Raw genomic sequence first — 23,665 nt, 5'->3', positions numbered from 1 at the left:
AAAGTAAAAACTTACAATCGGTCGCTGGAAGTGGTTGCAAAAATGTGCATCTTGAAAGAACTGCGTTATATTGGATAAAAAATAAATCCAGCGTATGAGCATAGATTTGGATTACAACTAAAGATTAGCTAAAATTATCGCTACTTGATTATCGATACTCTTAGGATAAGCTGAGATAATGTAAATTGACAGACTTGATTGGTTATTTTTTATTGTTGAGTTTGTGTTTTGATATTTCTCTTTGTCACATTCCTCTGCTATTTATAGAGTTTTGCTGTAACTTGTTATTCTAGATCCTTCTTTTATTGCTACAATGGTTATAGTAGTTGAAAAACCTTTTTAGATCTCTCTCTTGTTACGTTTCCCTTTTGTGATTGTTCCTCTTCCGTCGGTTAGGTTATGTGTCTCTCGGTCACATTTCGTTTTAGGAAGCTTGACCACACTTTAGCCTCTCAGCCACAATTTACTTCTGGATGCTCGATCGTGCTTTGGTCGTGTTCTGCTTCAGTACGCTTCTCAGACGCTCGGTCTTCTTTTGAACACATCTCACCCGCCTTCTGAATGCCTCTTGGCTACTTGATTTACTTTTGAATACTCTCAGCTACTCCCTATCTTATCATCTTATTAGTTGTGATTTCATAAAAGCACTTTAAGTATCCTTAAAGAACTATAGCATGTTATATCTTTTTCTTATTATAACATGGGTCTTTTTCAATTGGGTTTCTCAAGAATGATCAGAAATATAATACAACATTCCACCCCCCTCCCAAAATGTCGAACGCATTTGGTAAAAGGTGAATGCAATGTTGATTCGTTGTTTGGCATAGTAAATGTGACTACTTAGTCGTATAAAAACATCAATTTCGACCATTTTTGTTAAAATTGGTCATCTTGATTGAAAAACATCAAAGTTGGACGACTTAGGTGAACTTTGCAATCTTGGTAGAAAAATAGCAAATTGGCCATCGTGGTCGAATTCAACAGTTTTGGTCGAAAAACATTAAATTCGGCCGTTTTGATTGAACTCAATCGTTTTGGTCGAACTCGGCCATTTTAATATATATATAAAAACGTAAAATTCAGTTGTCTTGGTCAAAAATTATTAAATTCAGTTGTCTTAATTGAACTCGGCCACTTTGGTCAAATTCAACTACTTTGGTAAAAAAAAAAAATGTTAAATTTAGTCATTTTGGTCGAACTCAGCCATTTTGATTAAAAGAGTCAAATTTATCCATTCTGTTAGAACTCAACCGTCTTGATCGAAAAACGTCAAATTCAGTCATTCTAGTTAAATTCGGTCCTCTTAATAAAAAAATGTCAAATTTGATCGTTCTAGTTGAACTCGGTCGTCTTGATTGAGAAACGACAAATTTAGTCGTCTTGGTCGAGCTCAGTCATCTTAATCGATAAACGAAAAATCCGACCGTCTTGGTCGAACTCGGCCATCTTGATCGAGAAACAACAAATTTGACTGTCTTAATTGAAATAGATTGTCCTGATCGAAAAAACGATAAAGTCGACTATGACAACAAAGACTATCAGTCAATCCATTTTGAATAGGGCTTATGGTTGACTGATGTAGCAATACCATCGTGAACATGGTCTACTACTTCCTAAATCATTTGAATAATTTGGCCATGATTCAAACGGTGAGATTCAACCATTAACGGTGGTTCAGGGCCTATTTGGTTTTATCTTCCATGATATGCTGGATTCCCAAGGAAGGATTGACCCCCAAGTATACCATGATTTTCTTCTTCAGGGCAACATTCTTAACATCTTGTTTCGGTCGACTAAATTCAGCAAGTTGTGGAAGATTCCGCACTACCTATACTGGAAGAGACATATTTTGTTGCGAAGAGGTGTATTCTGTTACAGAAGAGGTACCCGTAGTGTCAACTGTGGTGTTGGCATCACATGTTGTATCGGTGGTGTTGGTATCAAATTTCCAACAAAACTAGTATTAAGCTGTTGTTGAGGTACCACAAGTGTTCTTTCGGTAAAAAGAGTCATCATCTAATTCATGTTTTTGGCATTACTGGTCATTCATCTGCCTAAAATTTCAGCCTTAACAAGTGACTTTTCGGCGATATGCTGAATTCCTCGTTGCCAATCGGGCATTCAAGCCGCATAATCTCAATATGATCTTTTGGGCATATTCCTTTCACCTAACTTTCATAATGGCTCATGTTGTACTACTATGAATATTCATACTGGCTCATGTTATAGTCTCATTGGGTGTGCCAAAAATGTTGGACACTTTCCAAAATTGTTGCACAGTCAATACACAATAAATTCTATGGCAACCAAGTAGTTTGTAGTCCCATCGAGCGTGCAAAAAATACTGGCACTTCGGTTTATTTTTTGTCATATGTAGTGTGCGCGAGCATTCTAAAATCGATAAAGAAGCTCGATCCAAACAAATCTACTTCAACCCTAAGCGTTGAAATAAGCAGATATGTCCAATATGAATGCATATGACTAGATTTTAATAAGATCGGTCGTTTACTCAGCCACTTACAAAATTTTATAACAATTAGGCGATAATCGAAGAGTGACATTCTTCCTCCGAAGATGGGTTGCTTTATGCCTTTCATAAGAAATGACTTTTATAATACCAATGCAATCAAACAAAAGGAAAAACTTACAATTGGTTAATAAAAAAAATGCAGCTCTTGAAAGAACTGTGTGATATCGAATAGAGAACAAATCCAATGTATAAGCATAGATTAGATTACAACTAAATATTATAGTTAAGAATCATCGCCACTCTTAAGATAAGCTGAGATAAAGTAAATTGATAGACTTAACTGGTTGTTTTTTATTGTTGGGATTATATTTTGAGATTTTTCTTCGTCACATTCCTCTGCTATTTATATAGTTCTGTTGCAACTAGTTCTTCCAAATCATTCTTTCATTACCACAACAGTTATAATAGTTGAAAAGACTTTCTAGATCTTTTTCCTATCTAAATCTTTCTCTTGTTATGTTTTCCTTTTGTGATTATTTCTCCTTTGTCGGTCAAGTTCTTTGTCTCTCAGTTGCCTTTCATTTATGGATGCTCGACCGTGCTTCGGCTATGTTCCTCTTTTGTACATTTCTCGACCACTCGGTTTGCTTTCGGACACCTCTCAGCCGCTCACTCTACTTTTGGACACCTCCGGGTCGCCTCCTACATACCTCTTAGCTGCTCATTATCTTATTATCATGTCGGATTATGTAAAAGGCACTCCTAAGTATCCTTGAAGATTTTTAGAATCAATACTTGTTATTTCTAATTAGATTTCCTTTAAAATTTTATATATATATAAAGTTACAACAGTTTCAACCCCGCATGTGGGGACCATATTTACCCCCCTACACGCGTGGAACATCACCGGTGCGCCTATTGCGTTGTGACATCCACTTTATCCATCCTTAATCACGATCCAATGTATGTGTGGCAATCTGTAGGCCCCCAAATACAGTCTGTGAGCCCCATCTCCGACAGAGTAATGGGTGAGCATACCATCCAATCCACCATACACACGGCGGAGACTTACTGTTACTATCCAGACCATTTGTACAAGTGCAGCTTATGTTTCATTGGTCTAGACCATTTGATCTTATAGGCCCAGCTAAAAGATTTTAGGCAAAGGATGAATTGACATCTTTTGTAGTGTTGAACTGAAAAATATCCAACAATCCTTGTTCGGAAAGCAATCTACATTGACCAGAAGCTGCGATTGTTTGTTGAAACAATCTAATTTTGGGACTGTGGCCTAAGTGTTTTAAAATGGTTTAAATTTTAAGTGGTGATAATTTAAGTGGTTTCAGCCAGAAGATATGATCCATGCGGTCCACCAATTTCACTGGATAATTTTAAGGCATGAACCAAAAAATGAGAGAGATAAGTAGGCTAGACGGCAAGAAACAGTGGGTCCTGTATACCTACTGTTGAATTAATGCCTGCCCACCGTTGAAATAGTAAATGGGAGAGACAAGTGGGATGGACGGCAAGAAACAGTAGCTACAGTATGCCTATCTTTAAATTAATCGCTTGTCCACCATTGAAACAATAGGGGCCACTGTGATAGTTGAGAGAAACCCACCTTATCCACCAGATTTATCAGATCAATTTAATAAGTGAACCATTAACTAGTTTCTCCACATGATTTTAGGGGCCGGAAAATAAGCAAACCCAAAACTCAAGTGGCCACACGGCTTGAATGGTGGGTGTTGTATCCCCACGGTTGAAACATGCTCACTAGTTTCCACTGAAAAAGTCATGTGGCCCACCATATTTGTTTTTCAGAAATCTACCCAATCTACTAATTTTTTTTCATCTTATTTTAGTTTGTAGGCCCAAATATAATGAAAATTCAGGTGGGCTAATGGACTAAGCAACAGCCAGCAGTCCATCAATTGCTGCCAAGATAATCTGTACTTCAATTAACATCTCTATTTCCTTCTTCTGATGGATGAATTAGATTTCATGCCTTCGTGACATGCTGACACATGAGCTGTCTTATATGATGTATGTGGCATAACAAAGCTCTTTTAAAAGAACCAGTGACGGTGTAGAGCACAGACCAAGATAAATACTCATGTAATATTAGCTAAGGACTTCTTTGGTTGTACAATTGAAATAATTTGAGATTGAATAAAGAGTAAGTGAATGATCACAAGCATTTTCTAATCTGTAGTGCTCTATTGGAAGGATTAGAGGAATATGTACCAAATGACCCTAATACCGTCTATCAGGTACAAGGAAACTAGACAAGAAGAATTGGACCATCGCAATTGCATCTAAACTGAACAGAGGATCCTCCACCATAAAAACTGGAGACTTAGAAGATCAAACTAATCTAATCATTAAGTAGGCCACAACATAAGCCTTCAAATTCGCATGCTGGCCCACTTGATGGTTGGATTGGCATGATTTTTAGGGCATCTCATTTTCTTGGAGTGAGATCGCTTTGGATCCTTTGATTATAAACGTAGTGGAAACTTAGTATTTTGAAGAATCCAATTCCCCGGAAACCTTATAAGGTTAGATTTCTAACAATGATATAAAGATGGATGGTTAAGATCTTACCTTGGTGAGGTTACAATCGCATGAATAGATTTCTATGATAAAGAGGTCTCTCCCTGTTCTGTTGTAGGTGAATTGAGCCGAGGGAGCACTGTCAAATCCTCTGGTAGGAGTGGAGAATGATGCAAGCCATCTACACAGGTGGACCACACCACACTTATGATGAAGAAGAAGAACAGGAAAGAAGAACACAATAGAGAAGTAATTCTCTCTCTTTTGAACTCTTCTCTCCACAGGTGGAAATGGCCAGGAAGTGAAAATTGGTGATAATGTGAAATGGACAATGACGAAACTGTGGCTTATATTCTACTTTCCATGAAGTGGGAGAAAAGGAGTCAAAAGATAATGATGAATAAAGCACAAGCACATGAAAAGCAACAAGATAATGTTGTCGCTTTCGTAACATCAATACAGTGGGCCAATTTCCTTGATAATGAAGGATGTTGACTGACTTTTAACTACTCATATATCAGTAGGAAAGGAAGTACTCCATCGATGACATGTTCATCCAATCTCCACCATAGACATGTTTGGTGATCGTGATTGCATAGACATGTATGCTTCAGCCCAAAAGCCTCATTGATCAAACGATCCAATATGCAGCCTCTCTTCAACATAAATGAGTTAGACCATTTCAGATAGGTGCATGACATAAATCTTAAGGTTTTAAACACAAGCGTATAAACAGAAAAACTGGTCCGTTTTGGTTGGAGAACATACGGGCATAATCAGGATCATGCCCTCATGCCAATTCAGGTGGACCCCATATCTTCATGTCAGATTCTGCACAAGAAATCAGCGTTTAAACCCCTTAATCACAATTATACAAAGTTTCAGAATAAAAAAAAAAAACTAAAATGATCTATAGTGTGATTAATCCAGGAAAATGCCTCTCCACATGTACAAATATGAAGTGGAGGGCATCGGGCCCACCAAAATTGGGATTTATGGCTTGATCCCAAATCTTGATATTAGATCATCTAAAGAGAAGGATTACATACAAGTAAGATCACATACAAGATTAGCCTCCTTTATTATTGCCTACATATGTTCCAATGTAGGCACCTGTAATAGATTCTTCACCAGTGAAGGACAGAAAGCAAAAGGAAAGCATAAAGAAATTATGGGGTAGGCCGCCTTCCTTGATAATGCTAGATACTTTTAGGAAAGGAAGCTCTCCTTCGAGAAGGCCTCAAATTGTTTTCACCTTAATCTCCACCATAGACATGTATGGTGATCGTGATTGCAATTGGTCACTTTATGGGGGCCATCTGGTTAGGTTTTCCCTATGTTTGGTGATGGGACACAGTTCAAGGTATCACCATTGAAATGTTTGCTTCATTTCATGTGTGCTGCCAGGGATGGGCCACAAACCAAAAGCCTCAATGATCAAACAATCCTAACAATCCTATCTGTAGCCTCTCTTCAACATAAACACGTAATCATATTCTTATTTCTAATGCAGAACTGCAGATAACGACCGATCAGATGGTTACAAACGTCTGATACCACATACATAAAACAATGATCCACAGAAACCTGTAACAATTTAAAAAGTGATCAAGGCAGCTATCAACCTTGTGGACCCATGCAACTGGGAGATGAAAATCTTTCTAGCTGGATGGCACCACACCTCTGGCTGCTGGAATTTCAAACATCTTATGACGAATTCTGCAACTTTTGCTGATCAGTGTGGTCCACCAGATGCACAGAATGGATCACAACATGCATGTCAAGTACTAGAACAGGGACCTTGCTAGTTACAACATTTCTGAGAGGTGCATGGAAAAAATCCTAAGGATTTAAACGCACATGGTCTTCTCTGATAGGGGATCATACAGGGCACAATCAGCATCACTCCCTGATGGCAATTCAGGTGGGCCCCATATCCCCATGTCAGATTCCGCACAGGGTTTTAACCCCTTAATAACAATTATATGAAGTTTCAGAAATAAAAAACTAAAATGATCTATAGTTGTGATTAATCCAGTAAAATGCCGCTCCACATGTACAAACATAAAGTGGAGGGCATGGGGCCCACAAAAAATGGGAGTAGGGCTTAATCCCTAATCCTGATATTGTGGGGTCCTCTACTCAAACAAACAAGCATGTGTGCAACAAATGGATAGATCTACAGATGGGACCTCGACAAAAAATTTAAGAGGTGTATTGGCCCATTTTCTATTTGGAGCCTACCCTTATTCTTAAGTTTCTATTGCTTGACATGTCCCATGTGGCTCGTGAGCGGATCATCATCAACCCTATGGTTGATGGGCAACTTAATAAATATCACATCAAGTGGATGACCTTCAAATGAAACGGTATTGATAAAAATCAGCCTGAAGTTCATTCAAAAGAAAATACTGGGTAGCTAGGATTATCCAATCAGCATGTTTTTTATGGCAAGCAAATGGGTGCCCTTGATCATCTAATCATGCAACTAAGTGAGCTTCATTCATCAAATGGACCAAGCAACAAGCAGCAGGTAATCAATTGCAGCGAAGATAGTCTCTACTTTAATTTGCATTTCTATTTCCATCCATGCTGATTCAAACACTCGCAGAAGTAGAGAATTCAAGGTCCCCAACATTGCTTGAACAAAAGCGTAGAGAAATGGTTCTGCCCTCTTTTCTTGGTATTGTGGAAATGCCCAACAACTGAAAATGGTGATAATGTGGGATGAAAAATAATGAAATTGAGGCCCATATGCAATTTTCATCAAGTGAGAGAAAAAGGAGTTGTCAGATAAGAATAAAGAAAGCGAAAGGAAATCATAAAGAAAGTAAGGAAGAAAGCATAGAGAAAGAATGGGGCAGGCCACCTTCCTTAACAATGCAGGATATTTAATTACAAGGAAAGCAAGCTCTCCCTCAAGGACACCTCCAATTGAATTAACTCCAATCTTCACCATAGACATGCGTGGTGACACGATTGCTATTGGTCACTTGATGGGGACCATCTGGTTTGGTTTTTGTGCCATGGGTTTAATGGTGGGACAATTTCAGGTACCGCCAATGACATGTATGCTTAATCTCATGTGCCCTGCCATAGATGGGCCACATCCAAAAGCCTAAATGATCAAACAAACCTAACAATCCCATCTGCAGCCTCTTTTCAATGTAAACGGATAATCATGTAGCTTTTTCATCTCCATGCTAACACCCCACAACAAACTAGAGATGTTCAAAGGGAAAGAGAAGGATCACATACAAGATATCCTTCTCTATTATTGCCTATACATGTTCCAACGTAGGCACCTGTGATAGATTCTTCAACGTAGAATAATTTAAAGTGATCTAGCCAACCACCAATTTAAAGTGACCCAGACAGCTATCAACCACACGGGGTCTACGCAATTGGGAGATGAAAGTATCTTCCTAGCTGGATGGCATCACATCTCTTGACTCCTGGAATTTCCGACACCGAGTCACAACTGCTTCACATATTTTGCTGATTTCTAATGCAGAACTGCAGACAACAACCTATCAGATGGTTAGAAACGTCTGATACCACATACATAAAACAATGGTCCACAGAAACCTGTAACAATTTAAACAGTGTATAAATGGAACAAATGGTCTTTCCGGGTAAGTGATCATCTGGGGCAGAATCAGGATCATGCCCTGATGGCAATTCTGGTGGGCCCCCTATCTCCATGTCAGATTCCACACAAGAGAGCAACGTTTAAACCCCTAAATCAAAATTATACAAAGTTCTAGAAAAGAAAAACGAATGATCTATGGTTGTGATTAAGCCAGGAAAATGCTGCTTCACATGTACAAATCTGACATGAAGGGCATCGGGGCAGCCAAAATTGGGCTTAAGGCTTAATCCTTAATCCTGATTTCGTGGGATCCTGTAAAATCTTGAAACCGGTTATTTTGCGATGGCCCGCCAAACTTAGTATTCCTGCCCCAAATGTTTGGCATTGGCAAATTCTGAGTAAACAGAGAGATACCAAACAAAACAGTAAATACAGATAGATTCCTTGAACATATAAGTATTGCACGGAAAAAAAGAAAAAAAAAATTCCATTTGATTACTTGTAAGAAGCATGACAATTAATACAAGAGACTTGGGTAGCTTTTTAACATGGGTGCCGAAGTAAATACAACCACATGGCTCATAAGTGGATCACCTGATCCATTAATCTCATGAACTCTATGGCTGATGGGTGACTGTATAACAATGACATCAATTGGATGATCCTATCCATCCTGGTAACAGCCTTCAAACGAACTGGTAATGATATAATCGGCCTAAAGTCCACATTCAACAGAAAATATTGGATAGCTTGGATTCTCATATCGGCATGTTTTCTGAGGTGAGTGGATGGGTGGTCTTGATCATCTAATCATGCAACCAAGTGGGCTCCATCCATGAATGGACTGAGCAACATGTGGTAGGCCATCAATTGCAATGAAGGTAGTGACTACTTTAATTTGCATTTCCATTTCCAACCATGATTATTTGAATTCTTGGAGTAGAGAATTCAAGTTCCCAACATTGTGGAAATGCTTCTGCCATCTTTTCATGGTACTGTGGAAATGACCAAGAACTGAATATGGTGATAATGTGGAATGGAAAATAATGAAACTGTGACCTATATGCTATTTTCCATCAAGTGGGAGAAAAAGGAATCACCAGGATGAAGAAAGCGAAAGGAAAGCATAAAGAAATCATGGGGTGGGCCACATTCCTTGATCATGCAGGACACTTATAGGAAAGGAACCTCTCCCTTGAGGACACTTCAAATTGTGTTCACTCTAATCTCAAATCATCATATAACAATTTAATAAATCATTAGGTGGGCCACTTTTTTTCATCATCATCACCAGGTAGGCCACACCATCGGAATAAATGGATAGACAACAGTTCCACTCAACATATAAGAGTGGCCCATGTAGTGATCTGATCAGCCTGATTGTTTGGGAGGGTGGGGGGCGGGGGCTATGGTTTTTCATAGTACTGATTTCATACACAAGTGGCATGTTGGCAATAAAGATGTTGTAGACTTGTAGTACAAGTGATGGTAAGGTTGCTGGTAGGTGATCAATTCTCAATCATCCTCCCTGCAATATTCAATAAGATGTGATGATCAAAACCAAAGTTTCTTATATGAGAATGTGAGAAGCATTCAAACGTGTACAAAACATATCGACAGATAAAAAAGGGTTAAAAATAAAGAAAAAGGATTAGAGAAGGTCACATAAGTTTGGCTACCATCTTGTTCTGTGAATGGGTTGATTGGATCTAACTACCCTCTGTTGTATGACAATCAGATGTACTTACAGTCAGTTTTCTGTTTCTGTGTATACCCCCTCTCCACTACCCTTCATCACGTGCAAAGACACTAAAGAACAACTGGACCCGCTGTGATGTATGTATGGCATCCAATTAGATACATGGCCCACACCATAAAAAGCAATAGACAACACCCAAAACCATCCAAATTCATGTTGTAGCCCACCAGCTGGTTGGATGGGCCTTTTTTTAATATATTTTTAGTCCATTTTCACGGTGGGGTGATCCAGTTGGGCAAGATAGTTGGCATACACCCACCATTGTGGTACCACGCTCATCAATGATCAGGTGCCTATGATATAAGGGTATGACGGTCATTTTCTGAATGATAAACGTTCTAATTGAAGTTGGTTTCTTGCCTTTGGGAATCTGCAATGGATCCATGAAACAGAGGTGAAGTATCTACTAAAATTAAAAACAAAGGATAAATATCTCTAGTTGTCATATAACCAAGGAAAGGATGATGCAATTAACCATTTTTAAATTCTATCATGATAATAGTGATGATGATGGTGATTTGAAATTCAAGATCCATGGACAACATCATCGCATTCTTTCCAATATGTTTAAACAAGATATTAATGGATGCAAAGGAGGAGAAAACAATCCATAGGAAGAGCCATACCACGAACAAAATAAGCAGTGAAAAATGCTCTCATTCGACTAGGATTTTAAAGAAACCGTCCAACCATCCTTTTCGTAAGGGCCTGTAACTAACCCTTCCAAGCCGGCGTATGCTTACCGTCTCAAATGGAACCAATTAGAGAACTCATGGTGCTCTTACATAGAAGATCATGATAGATATTTCCGTGCGAATTTTAATTCAAAACAATGAACTTTGACTTCATCGTTGGCGCACTCATGCTGAGTGTGCACGTAATGTTGTATAATTGATACCACACCACGCAGTGACACATGGTCATCAATTAGAATATGCATGCATGCATTTTAGGTACGATTTAATACAAAATACATTTCATTGTACAAATATTGTATCTCTACAGCTAATGTACGAGTATTAGCCACTTTGTGCTCAGAACAACCATACAATATTAAGATTTACACAATGAATAAATGGATACTTGTATTAAGATTTGCACAATGAATCATGCTGAGTGTACGCGTAATGTCGTATAATTGATACCACACCACGCACTCAGTGACACGTGGTCATCAATTAGAACATGCATGCATGCATTTTAGGTATGATTTAATACAAAATACATTTCATTGTACAAATATTGTATCTCTACAGCTAATGTACGAGTATTAGCCACTTTGTGCTCAGAACAACCATGCAATATTAAGATTTGCACAATGAATCAATGGACACTTGGCAAAAACTCCTCAATAAGATTGTGCTAAAATAGAAAAAGAAAACTTGAAAGGCAAGGTGTTGAGTTGGCGGACAACCCTAGGTTGAAGCCATGAGACAAATATCAGCAAGATTTTGACTACTGCAAAAGAAAAACTAAGGTTACATTTAGTTACATTTTAACAATATCTCATGATGTTATGCACCCAAAAAAAAAAAAAATCGTGAAATGAAATTTCGGGATATTTGATGCGATCAAATGCCACCCAAAGGGCCTGTTTGGATACTACCAAATAATTTACTTTTTCTACTTAACAACAGTAGATATGTAACTTATTTCAGATAAGTAAGTTTGGTTTATGGTTAGTTATAAATAACTTTTTTACTTAAAATTACTTAATCACTTTAGTTTTTTTTTTTTTATAGCTTTTCTACTTTTCATAAGTTGCTAAAGAGAGGCATCAAGAGAAACGAAAGAAAGGAGACACTGATAAGTATGTTGTTTAACAAATATACTTATATGCTTGATAAGTATAAATTAAGATAAGCTACTTCAAGCATAAGCAACTTAAATAACTTACGATCCAAACACCCCCTAAATGATATTACTGTGTTACCATGGGGTAATTGAACCCATGGCCTCAACCATGGAAGTACTTAGAAAGATTCTCTATCTTATATTACTTATGTTATTTTTAAGTATGGTAAATATTAATTCCTATGCTTAACATCTTTAATTTATTAGGTTTTCAAAGCATCCCAAACCTCTTAAACAGAATGTAGGGGACCTATTGTAAATTTGAAACATTCATTCATTCATACAACTGGGAGAAAGCCACGGTGCAACAATCACACCGGTCAAATGACTCTAACCCTTCGAATGGGGCCAATTTGTTAACAACCATCCATTATTTACAAGCCGTAAATTTCATGGTTAAAATCATCAAATCAAAATGTTGCCTTGTAATCATAAGAAATACAATGTGTGATTTATCTACTGGATGTGTCAAGATGACAATTGGATGTATTTTGTTTCTCTGGTCAATTTTAACTGTCCATTTTCATACTATTGTTCGGAAGCTTAGGATCAACTAATTGACATGATTTTCGCACCATGGCTTGATCGGAGTTGTATGTACGAATGAACAATTTAGATGGACATTAGGTCACCTCTTGTGCCATTTAAAAGGTTTGGAAATGAGTCTGGCGGACTCCTGATGCAGGGAAGGAAGTGATGAGGTTGATCATTGTCTTCCTCAGGGGTAATTACTCCGAATCCACGGAGCTCTCTGGACTCCTCATAGAGCTTCCTCGAATTTACAAGGGATAAAAATAAAAGGAATTTCTAATAAATTGATTAATGATATTTTTTTTAAAAAAATGAAATTACAATCCTTTAAATAATGAGCACAAACCTAGGACGGAGTTTTAGACTCTAACTCCCTAAAAATGTGACTACTATAAGTCGTAAACTTACTATTTATAGACGGTCATTATTCCTACTAATCTTCATGGTTTTTGGCCAAAAATAGTAAGTGCCCAATTTGGACTAACCACATTATTCTCCTAATTTTTCTAAGCCTTTTTCATGTTGTGCACGACTCCTAAAACTCAAAGGATCAAAAGTTATGATCGAACTAAAACTTATACTATTATAGTAAAAACAAAAATTAAATGGACCTTTGACCGTCAATCTGATTGAATCTCGCAAGTCCTGTGAGGGCAACCCGGTGTAACCAGGTTGGTTGGCTAAATTAGCTTCTCCTACCTCAAAAATCATACATGATATGTCAAAAAACTCAGTCCAGTTTGAGAGATACAATTGTTTTAAGGTTATGACAATCCCGATTACTTCCGCCTCCAATCGGGCCTTCTCTAGTCCATATTTGCCATGAAAGTGTCCGCGACCCGCTCTACATCAGTCCCCTCCACTTCAAAAGAACATGACCACGAGTTCTCGTCCAGCTTCGGTTCACGATACTCGGTCAGGTCCGTAATGTTGAAAGTACGCGAGATCTCCATGTCATCCAGAAGATCAACAATGTAAGCGTTGTCATTGATCGTTCAAAGTATCGGTGCTAGTCGAATCTTTTTGTTCTTCGACTTGTTGTAAGTCCTGGTCGTAAATCTCTCATTGCATAGATGGACCATAACATGGTCACCCACCTCGAACACCTTTTGTCGTCGATGTTTGTCGACTTGCTTCTTGTACTTATCATTTAAGGTATGCAACTTGGCTTGCACATCTGCATGAATGCCCATGATTTGGTCCGCCATATGTCCTGCTACAATGCTCATGCTCAGGAGCTTAGATAAAGGGACTAAGTCAAGTGTATGACGGGGCACTCATCCATAAATAATCTGGAATGGGGACTTTCCTGTTTAACACTTCATCATGTTATTGAATACAAACTCCGCTCAAGAGAATGTCAAATCTCACTACTTCGGTTTGTCACATGAAATACATTAAAGGAGGTTTTCTAACGTATGATTCACAACTTTAGTATGCCCATCAATTTGTGGGTGCTAGGCACTACTGAACTGAAGCTACGTACTGAACCAATTCCACGAAATTCATTAGAAGTGGCTAATAAACTTCGTGTCACGGTTAGAAGTAATAGTCTTGGGAACCCCGTGTAGCCTCACAACATCTTTGAAGAATAGGTTCACCATGTGTGTTGCATCGATGGTCTTTTTACATGAGATAAATTGCGTCATCTTTGAAAAATGATCTATCACCACGAACACTGAATCCATACCGCGCTGTGTTCGTAGGAGACCAAGCACGAAGTCCATAGATAAGTCCTCCTAAGGGCCGTCAAGCACAAGTAACAAGGTGTAGAGGCCCGTATTCTGAGACTGCCCCTTGGAGGTTTGACAAACATGACAGTGCTACACTGCTTTACCCATGCCACATCATACACCAATTGCGAGTAATATTACTCCTCAATAAGAGCTCGCGTCTTGCCTTGCCCAAGGTGTCTACCAAGGCCACCTCTATGTAGCTCTCGAATAATCTGCTCCTTTAAATAACTTTAGGGGATGATGCACAATAAATTTCCTTTAAAGAGGAAACTATCTTGCATATGTAGGTCACTAGGATGATCTTCTTGGCATCTCATCCATACATTATTGAAGTACTCGTCCTCGACATACAACTCCTTGAGACAATCGAAGCCGACTACCTCATTGCTCATTGTAATAAGTAGTGATGCACAACAGCTAAGTGCATCAGCCACCTTATTTTACTGCCTTGACTTGTGCTTCAGAACGAACGTGAAATCCTTTAAAAATACAACCCATCTAGCATGCACACGATTCACATTAGCCTGACTATTAATAAACTTTTAAGGCTTGATGGTCAGTGTAGAAAACAAGTTCTCTCTTAATCAGATAATATTTCAATGCTGCAGTGCTTGAACAACTGCGTATATCTCAAGCTCATATGTTGACCACTTCTTTCGAGTTTCGTTGACTTTCACGCAGTAGAAGGCTACCGACCTACCTTCCTGTGATAAGACTCCTCTAATTCTGATATATGAGATGTTACATTCAACCTCAAATACCTTGTTGTAATTGGAAAGAACTGAGACTGGTGTTATGGACATTGATGTTTGATTTTAGCAAATTTCTTGTCAACCTCATCGGTCCACTGAAACGGCACTTTTTCATGCAATTTGTAACGGGTGTAACTATAGTGTTCAAATTCCACATGAATCGGCAATAGAATGTTACCAACTCGTGGAAACTCCTTACTTCATGAATGTTCATCGGAATCGGTCATTTCCTGATGGCTCGCTCTTTTTGTCGTCCACACGGATGTCTGTGAAAATCATAACAAATCCTAAGAACAACAACCTTTTCATTAAAAAACAACACTTGTTCAAGTTAATGTACAACTTGTTAACTGTTTGGACCTGTAGCACCTGTCTAAGATGTTCCATGCGCTCCATCTCACCATAACTATATATCAAGATGTCATTAAAATATACTACTACAAACCGGTCAATGAACGACTTCAACACTTGATTCATCAGACACATAAAAGTGCTTAGTGCGTTCGATAGACCGAAGGGCATGACTAGCTAATCATACAACCCTTCCTTGGTCTTGAATATTGTTTTCCACTCATCACTGGGTCGGATACAAATCTGATGGTACCTGCTGATTAAATTTAACTTAGAGAACACATTTGCACCTTCTAGCAAATCGAGCATGCCGTCTAACCGCGGTATTGGGAACTGATATTTGATAGTAATTTTATTAATTGTCGGGTTGTCGACACCCATGTGCAAGCTCTCTTCTTTTTTGGTGTGTTAACAACGCTGGCATGACACATGGGCTCATGCTTTCTCTCAAAAGACCCTTACAGATCAATTCCTCCACTTACCCCTAAAGTATCTCACGCTCTTTCGGACTCATCCGATAGTGAGAGCAGTTGGACAAGTTAGCCTCAGAGACAAGGTCTATGTGATGTTAGATGTCCCATATGAGGGGGCAATCCATCAAGTAAATCTCTAGGAAAGATTTCTTTAAATTCATTCAATAACAACCTTAAACTTGGAAAAATGTTTAAGGGCTTTGATTCCTCACCCTTAACCACCACAGCGTACACTTCGCCAGTTTTTTTATATTCCTTCATGAAATCTCGAATGATCAGGAGGGAGCTCCCCTTCACTTTAAAAGCTTCGGGGTGGTTCTCTGGTGTTATAGGGACAATGATCATCTTTTGACCATCCTTAACGAAGACATAAACATTGTCTCGTCCTTTGTGGGTTGCATCACAATTCGATTCATATGGTCAACCAAGTAATATATGACATGCTTCAATGTCGACCATGTCATAAAGTACTTGATCCTTATAATTCTTACTAATTGAAAACGAGATAGTGTAATGTTCAGTTACCTTGGTCTTGTTTACCTTTTTTATCCAAACAATTGATTTATGGGAAGGAATCTTTGTCATAGGTAGCTACAACTTGTCCACCATCACCTTCGAGACGATGTTTTCTCTACCACTTTCTATGATTACATCATACACCTTGTCGTTGACGGTACACTGTGTGTGAAATATATTGTGCCACTGCAAGTGCAACTCCTTCCTTGGAGTGTACAATAACCATCTCTCGACTAAGGATTCACCATGATCCTCGCCCAACCATTTTTCGTCACCGGTTCCTTTAGCGGCTTGTTCATCCTCATTAAATTCAGGGCCTTCATCCACTGCCTCACCTTCAATGTCCCCTTCGTTAATGGCCAAGTGGGTTGCAGAGCGTTGAATGCAGGTGTTTAATAAGTGGCCCGGTTGGCCGTAACAGTAACAATATTTTGGCCTTAATCGACCACAAGGATTTGGAATCCTGCTTGAACTTGCTGTCGTGGGTGTTGCATGTTGAGGCTAAATGGACCGCTTCTCGTGTCACAATTTGCAGTTGTAGGAGGTTGAGGACGCCCTTCTACTGGTTTCTTTCCTTTGGCCAGCGCTGAATCCTGCGTGGGACCCGTCATGGGGGTTCGAGTCAAAGGATAAGGTTGAGTAGTGACTCTTGCAAGCTGCGTTTTCGCCCTACCTGTCAACTGAACCGCTTCATCCACGGTCATGACTGGGTGCATCTCAACTTGGTCTTGTATTGTCGGTCGTAAATTGCCTATGAACCATGCTACCTTCTATGATTTGGTCTCCGACAAATCATTCCACGTTGCGAATCGTTGGAATTTTTCGGTGTAATCTATGATGGCCCGATTCCCCTGCCGGCAATTTTGGTATTGCTAGAACAAGACTTGCTCATAATCACTAGGGAGGAATCGTGATCGAAGAAGGTGTCTCATCCGCGGTCATGATCGGATGAGCGCCTTGTTCTTTCGAGCATGAGAGACCTATAATTGCTTCCACCATGTAGAAGCACTGGATTTCAATTTTAACATAACCAACTTCACTTTCTTCTGGCACATCCATATTATTAAAATATAGCTCTACTTTGACTAACCAATTAAGAAAGTCTTTTATACGCAATAAGCCATTAAGACTGAGAAGTTCGGCCTTACCTCAATAGTTTCTTTCAACACGATCTAATTGATTGTCTTCATAGCCCGGCCGTCAGGCAACGATGCCACCGATGTCCCCATTGTTGGAAGTCGATTCATCTGGGGTAGCCCTACGATTCACCTCTGGAAGTGCTCTACGGAAATTGGGGTTGTGTCTACAGCAACACGGGCGGTTGAGTATCAAATGGGGCTCGTGACGGAATTAGCGCATCCGCAATACGGTTGAGTGTTGCTTGCGACCCTTGTATGGTTAACTAACTCTCCTGATGAAAAGATTTTATTCATCCCAATAGATAACGAATCCTTGGATCACCGTCCATAGGATTTTGGTCCATTCCATCGTTAGTTTCCCATCAGTCTGAGGGGAGTCCTCGCTTTGATACCAATTGACGCAAGGAAGGACATGATGAGGTTGATCACTGTCTTCCTTAGGGGTAATTACTCAAAAATCCACAGAGCTCTCTGGACTCCTCACAGAGCTTCCTCAAATTTATGAGGGATAAAAATAGAAATAATTTCTAATAAATTGATTGATGATTAAAAAAAAAATGAAATTAAAATCCTTTTAAGTAATGAGATCAAACCTAGGACGGAGTTTTAGACTCAAACTCCATAAAAATGTAACTTTACTATTTATAGACGGACGATCATGATTCCTACTAGACTTCATGTTTTTTGGCCAGAAGTAGTTAAGTGTCCAATTTGGCCTAACCACGTTATTCTCCTATTTTTTCTAAGTCCTTTTTATGTTGGGCACAACTCCTAAAACTCAAAGGATCAAAAGTTATGATTGAACTAAAACTTACTACTTATAGTAAAAACGAAAATAAAATGGACCTTTGACTGTCGATCTAATGGAATCTCGCAAATCCGGCGTGGGCAAGCCGGCATAACCGGGTTGTTGGCTAAAGTAGCTTCTCCTCCCCCAAAATCATAGCTGATATGTTGAAAAACTCATTCTGGTTTGCGAGATACAACTATTTTAAGGATTTGACGGTCGTGATCACTTCTGCCTCTGATTGGGCCTTCTATGGTCCATCTTTGCCATGAAAGTGTCTACAACCCACTCTACCTCAGTGATCGACCCCATGTAGCTGGAAAAGAAGGGAAAGGGGGACCCAGTCAACCCCGAGACACTGAAAAGGGGGACCCGGTCGACCCCGAGCCGCTGGACTGGGTGACCGGTCGACCCCGAGCCGCTGGACAAGGCGACCCGGTCAACACTGTCAGGACCACTGGTCAACAATGGTCAGTTGTTAATCAAATTTCAAGGATAGCCACTCAAAATTTCAAGGTTGCATTTGGATGCACTATTAAATCAAATTGCCATTTACTGGTCTATTGAAGTGGAGAATATAACATGAAATTTCCCTTTCTCCACATACATATTGAGGATCTGTCTCCAAATTTAAATCGCTCAAAACCAAAAATAAAAAATAAAAAATAATAATAATAATAAATAAGCATTTAAACTGAACGTTTGCATTTCAATTTTATTGGGCATCCAAAGGCAGCCTAAAAGATCAATGTGAATAAAAACAACAGTGGGATATAAAGACAACTAATTACAAATTAAAGATAAATCTGATAAATAATAAAGGGGCAATGCCCAACTTCATTACTAATAAATGATTTACCATGTAGGAAGAAAGATTGAGGAATCTGCAGCGGAGGCTGGAGGTTCCTTTTGATGGTACTCGTCTGGAGCATCAAGTAAGCCTTCTTCCTAAACTTTTCACTGACTTCTATACCATGTTGTATGCATTGTTATTCAATAAAGGAAATGGTGATAGTAACGACCACACCATTACGGGCCGTTTGGCCTTTATATATATATATATGTTTGTATCCTGACTGGTACCCTCTCAACATCGAGAGAGTTTTCGGGCGCGCGGGTGCGGTTATGGACGTCGTTATGCCGCGAGATCGGACTACCGGTGTCTAGCACGGTTTTGCTCTTGTCCGAATGAGCTTGGAGACGGAGTTGGCAAGGGCGATCGAAATGCTGCATGGAGTGCGTTATGGGGGCATCCCGTTGTTAGTCCAAAGGCCCAGGTTCGGCCCGGCATACAGAGATCATATGCGGAAGATCAACTAGGGTCCCATCGCCACTCAAAACCACCAAACTCTCAAAGAATATCGTCCCAAACCCCTTCCCCCTAAAGAGACGGAGCCTTCTCTCTCTTTCAAAGAAGCATTATTACAACATCGACCGTCGTCATCCTGTCCTCTTGACAATCCTCCCACCCCCGATACATCTACCTCTGAACCATCTAACCCCGCTATATCTAGTCCTGATCCATCCTCATCTGTTGAAGGTAAACCTATCCGCATCGACCTTAATCTATTCAACAGGGCCAGAGACGACCTCAAGGAATCGATTGTCGTTATCAGTAAGGATGGCGCTACCATGTCTCAGGTGAGAGACTGGATTTCAGAAACAACGTGTTTTCGCCCGGGCAACTACATTATCAAACCCCTAGGTTATAACGAGTTATGGGTTAAGAGCTGCCCGGGTCTGAACTGGGAATTACTCATTATGCAGGACATCTGCATTCTGGATACCCTGTAGCAAAGGTGATGAAATGGGAGGATTTTTCCATTTTCCAAATGGAGAATGCCTGGTTCCAAGTTTGGGGTATTCTGATGGAACTCTGATTTGATGAGTTCTTCATATCGGTGGCAGCTTATCTCAGGTCATATCTGGAACTTGATTCAAAGACCAAGCTTGGAGAAGAGATAGGCATTATTAGAGTCAAGGTAAGAAGGAAGGAGGATTCCCCTCCTACATCCATTCGAGTTGTCGTAAACGATTGTCGTCTCGATTTTCCGAAAATCAGAGAACCTTTAGACGAAATGTATCCCCGATGGGGTGATCTCTGGCGCATCAGGGAATGCCCCTCTCAGGCGCCAATGGAAGCTCCACCACTGCCGTCTACTACGCATGTACAATTTTCATGCTCCAGCGGTATACCCTCGCTGCCGACTGACACTCCCTCTACGTCTGTTGAAAATGGAGCTCGCATCAGCGCCGTTCGCGAAACACGTGGTGAGATCGGGTCGCTCTGGCCGCCCACCTCTGAAGTCGCAGTACATCGTGTGCCGCGTATTCAAACACGTGGCCCCAGCTTCTCGACGCTTGGTTCCCAGATGACGGTACACGTTTCAAGGACCGAGCGTAAGACGGATTATCCAAGAGATAATATCCTACGTCGGTCTATGGACCGGCCAGGTCAACAGCTATCGTCGCGTGGCCAACCAACGCGATCATATCCTGCGCGCAGAAGATCTTCGTGGATCGCCTTCTCACTCGAAGGGTAAGGAGGTGGCTACACGTGGCATGGTAGCATGCTCGTCCTCCGACTGTCGACATTTCTCTCCCCGAGGGAGATACGGGCGAGGTCCCGGAGAAGACTCGTCATCGGGCCGCTTACAAGTGTCCCTTCTCAACAGTCTCTCGAAGGTGGTGCTCCTCTCTATGCGACGCGTGTCCCTAAATGCCGGCACCTCAATCTCTGTCTCGCCACCTACCCCGTCTTCCCACGTGCTTGCGATCGGGCTTCCCATTCCTGCCTTCGTAGGAAATTCCGATTTTTTAGTCAGAACCAAACCTATAAGGGAGATTTCATCTTTGACCAAATAGACGGACGTGCTGGAAGCCCTCGACTCTGCAAATATGAACAAGCCCATGCTCTGTATCGACAATAGAGACGGAAGGACTGAAGATGATGAAGATGAAAGCCTCTCCAAGCAATCGGACTACTCAGCCTCCTCTGACTCTCCTCTCTGCCCTCTTATCTTCTCCCCATGACTGGTCAGAGCTTGGTCCTATCACACTCTTCCATGACAAATCCGAAGACGACTTCATCATAGCAGAACAACTTCAGATTCGTGCAGAAGTCCAACAGAATCTAGAGGATCCTCTGTTACAAAGTCTCTTGACGACGACAGAGTCGACCTTTTGGACAAGATTCACGACAAACGTTGGGTCAGAGAAGCTCTTGGGTGTGTGGGAAGATCTCTCGGGTTGCCTTTTGGGAATAGAATGGAGGATTACATCGCCCTATTTCAGTGCATCGAAAACAGAGGAAGACCTCTCTCAGCTCCTAGAACTCCATCCAAACAGCTTTCTATACCCATCAGCAACCGTGAACTCCATAGCCTGCAACCGAGTCCAAGCGTCGTAGCTTCATCCAGTGCAAGGCGTGGGCGAAAGGGGAACCGAGGAAGCTCAGTGCCCTAATGAGAATCCTCTCTTGGAACGTCAGGGGGGTGGGCTCCAAACAAAAAATAAGCCTCATTAAAGCCTCCGTTAGTAGGAAGAACCCAGATATTATATGCTTTCAGGAAACAAAGGTCCCAACTTTCAAAGATAGGCTCCTCGCTTCTTTGTGGAGAGCCCCTGACGCGAAATGGGTTACGTTGGATGCTATAGGAAGTGCTGGTGGTATCATGATTGCGTGGAGATCCTCCAAATGGAAGTTGGTGGATCATTGGTCTGGGTCTTTCTCAGTTTTAGTTATTCTTCTCGACATCTCTTCTAATCAGAAGCGTCTCATTTCTTCAGTTTATGGTCCCACTCTTGACCTGAATTATGGGACAAACTAACCCAAGCAAGACAATCTTTCTCAGGGCCTTATTGTGTGGTTGGCGACTTCAACGTTATTCGCTTTGCGGAAGAGCATTCCCGTAAGAGAAGGGTCTCTCTAGCCATGATTCTCTTCTCCGATTGGATCCAATCCCAAGAGCTCATCGACCTCCTGCTATCTAGGGCATAATTCACGTGGACCAATGGTCGCAAAAGCCCCATCCAATCCAGGCTGGACAAGTTTCTCGTATCGCCTGAATGGATCGAGGCCTTCCCCTTAGTCATTCAAATTGCTATTCCAAGAACTACTTTAGATCACTGTCCGCTGCTGCTTTTGATGGAAGAAGACAACTGGGGTCCTAAACCGTTTCGATTCAACTCATCTTGGCTCATTATAGAAGGCTTCAAGGAGAAGATTTCAGAGTGGTGGGAGTCATTCCAGGTAGACGGTTTTGCCAGGCATCGGCTTTTATGCAAACTTAGACTTCTTAAACAGAAGATCAGGGAATGGCTTCAAGAGGAGCAATGTCAGCTCGAGTCTGATACGGAAGCTCTCCTCTCAGAACTCCAGCGTATAGATGTCAATCAAGGAAGCAATCAAGAATCCGATGAGGCTCTGGGTAGGTGCTTCCAAACTATCCAGATTCTTTCTTCCAGAGCAATTCAAGAAGAGATCTCGTGGAAAATTAAAGCAAGAGCCAGATGGGTTGCCGAGGGAGACAAAAATATGAAGTATTTTCATAGTATAGCCAATATGCATGCCAGAGCTAAGGCTATTATCAGTATCAAGGAAAGTGGTGAGTGGATCGAAAGATAAATAGGCAATAGCTGACCTCGCTATCAATCATTTCCAAAGCCTCCTATCGGCGGAAGATTCGTGGGACAGACCTTGTCTTGATAACATTCAATTCAATACTCTGCAGACAGCTGAGAATGTTCTCCTTGAATCCGAATTCTCAATCGAAGAAATCAAGGAGGCTGTTGATTCATTAGGTGGTGACAAATCTCTCGGTCCAGATGGCTTCCCCATTATAATCTTCCAAACTTTTTGGGAGGTAGTTGGCCAAGACGTGCTTCTCTTCGTTCAGGAATTCCATAGAAGAGGAAGATTATCCAAGGGTCTCGGTGCTTCCTTCATCACCCTCATCCCCAAGGTAGCAGGAGCGAGTTCATTTGCAAATTTCAGACCAATTAGTTTGATCGGGAGTCCCTTACAAGATCCTTTGTAAAATCATGGCCCAGAGGCTTAGACGGGTGATATCTAAGATCATCTCTCCCTTTCAATTTTCTTTTGTTGAGGGGAGACAGATCCTGGATTGTGCTCTTATAGCTAATGAAT

General features: G+C 40.6%; 1 protein-coding gene across 9 annotated transcripts in view; it reads right to left on the bottom strand.

Moving 5' to 3' along the window:
* Window positions 1–23,665, bottom strand: part of LOC131227301 (DNA repair protein XRCC4-like) — a 66,516-nt gene that overhangs the window by 24,951 nt on the left and 17,900 nt on the right. For 2 of the 9 annotated variants that reach the window (XR_009162175.1, XR_009162182.1), the window contains exon 1: window positions 5,078–5,577. The exons of 4 other annotated variants lie outside the window; for them this stretch is intronic. The gene's annotated coding sequence lies outside the window, so the exon portion shown is untranslated. Of the gene's footprint in view, window positions 1–5,077; window positions 5,580–23,665 lie in introns of those variants that run through there. 3 more of the 9 variants (XR_009162186.1, XR_009162183.1, XR_009162178.1) reach the window with 3 other exon arrangements.

This window comes from Magnolia sinica, chromosome 15, assembly GCF_029962835.1.
Source record: "Magnolia sinica isolate HGM2019 chromosome 15, MsV1, whole genome shotgun sequence".
Classification (NCBI taxonomy): domain Eukaryota; kingdom Viridiplantae; phylum Streptophyta; class Magnoliopsida; order Magnoliales; family Magnoliaceae; genus Magnolia; species Magnolia sinica.
Note: the sequence above shows the minus strand (reverse complement) of the source record. Positions and strands in the feature narration are given on the sequence as shown.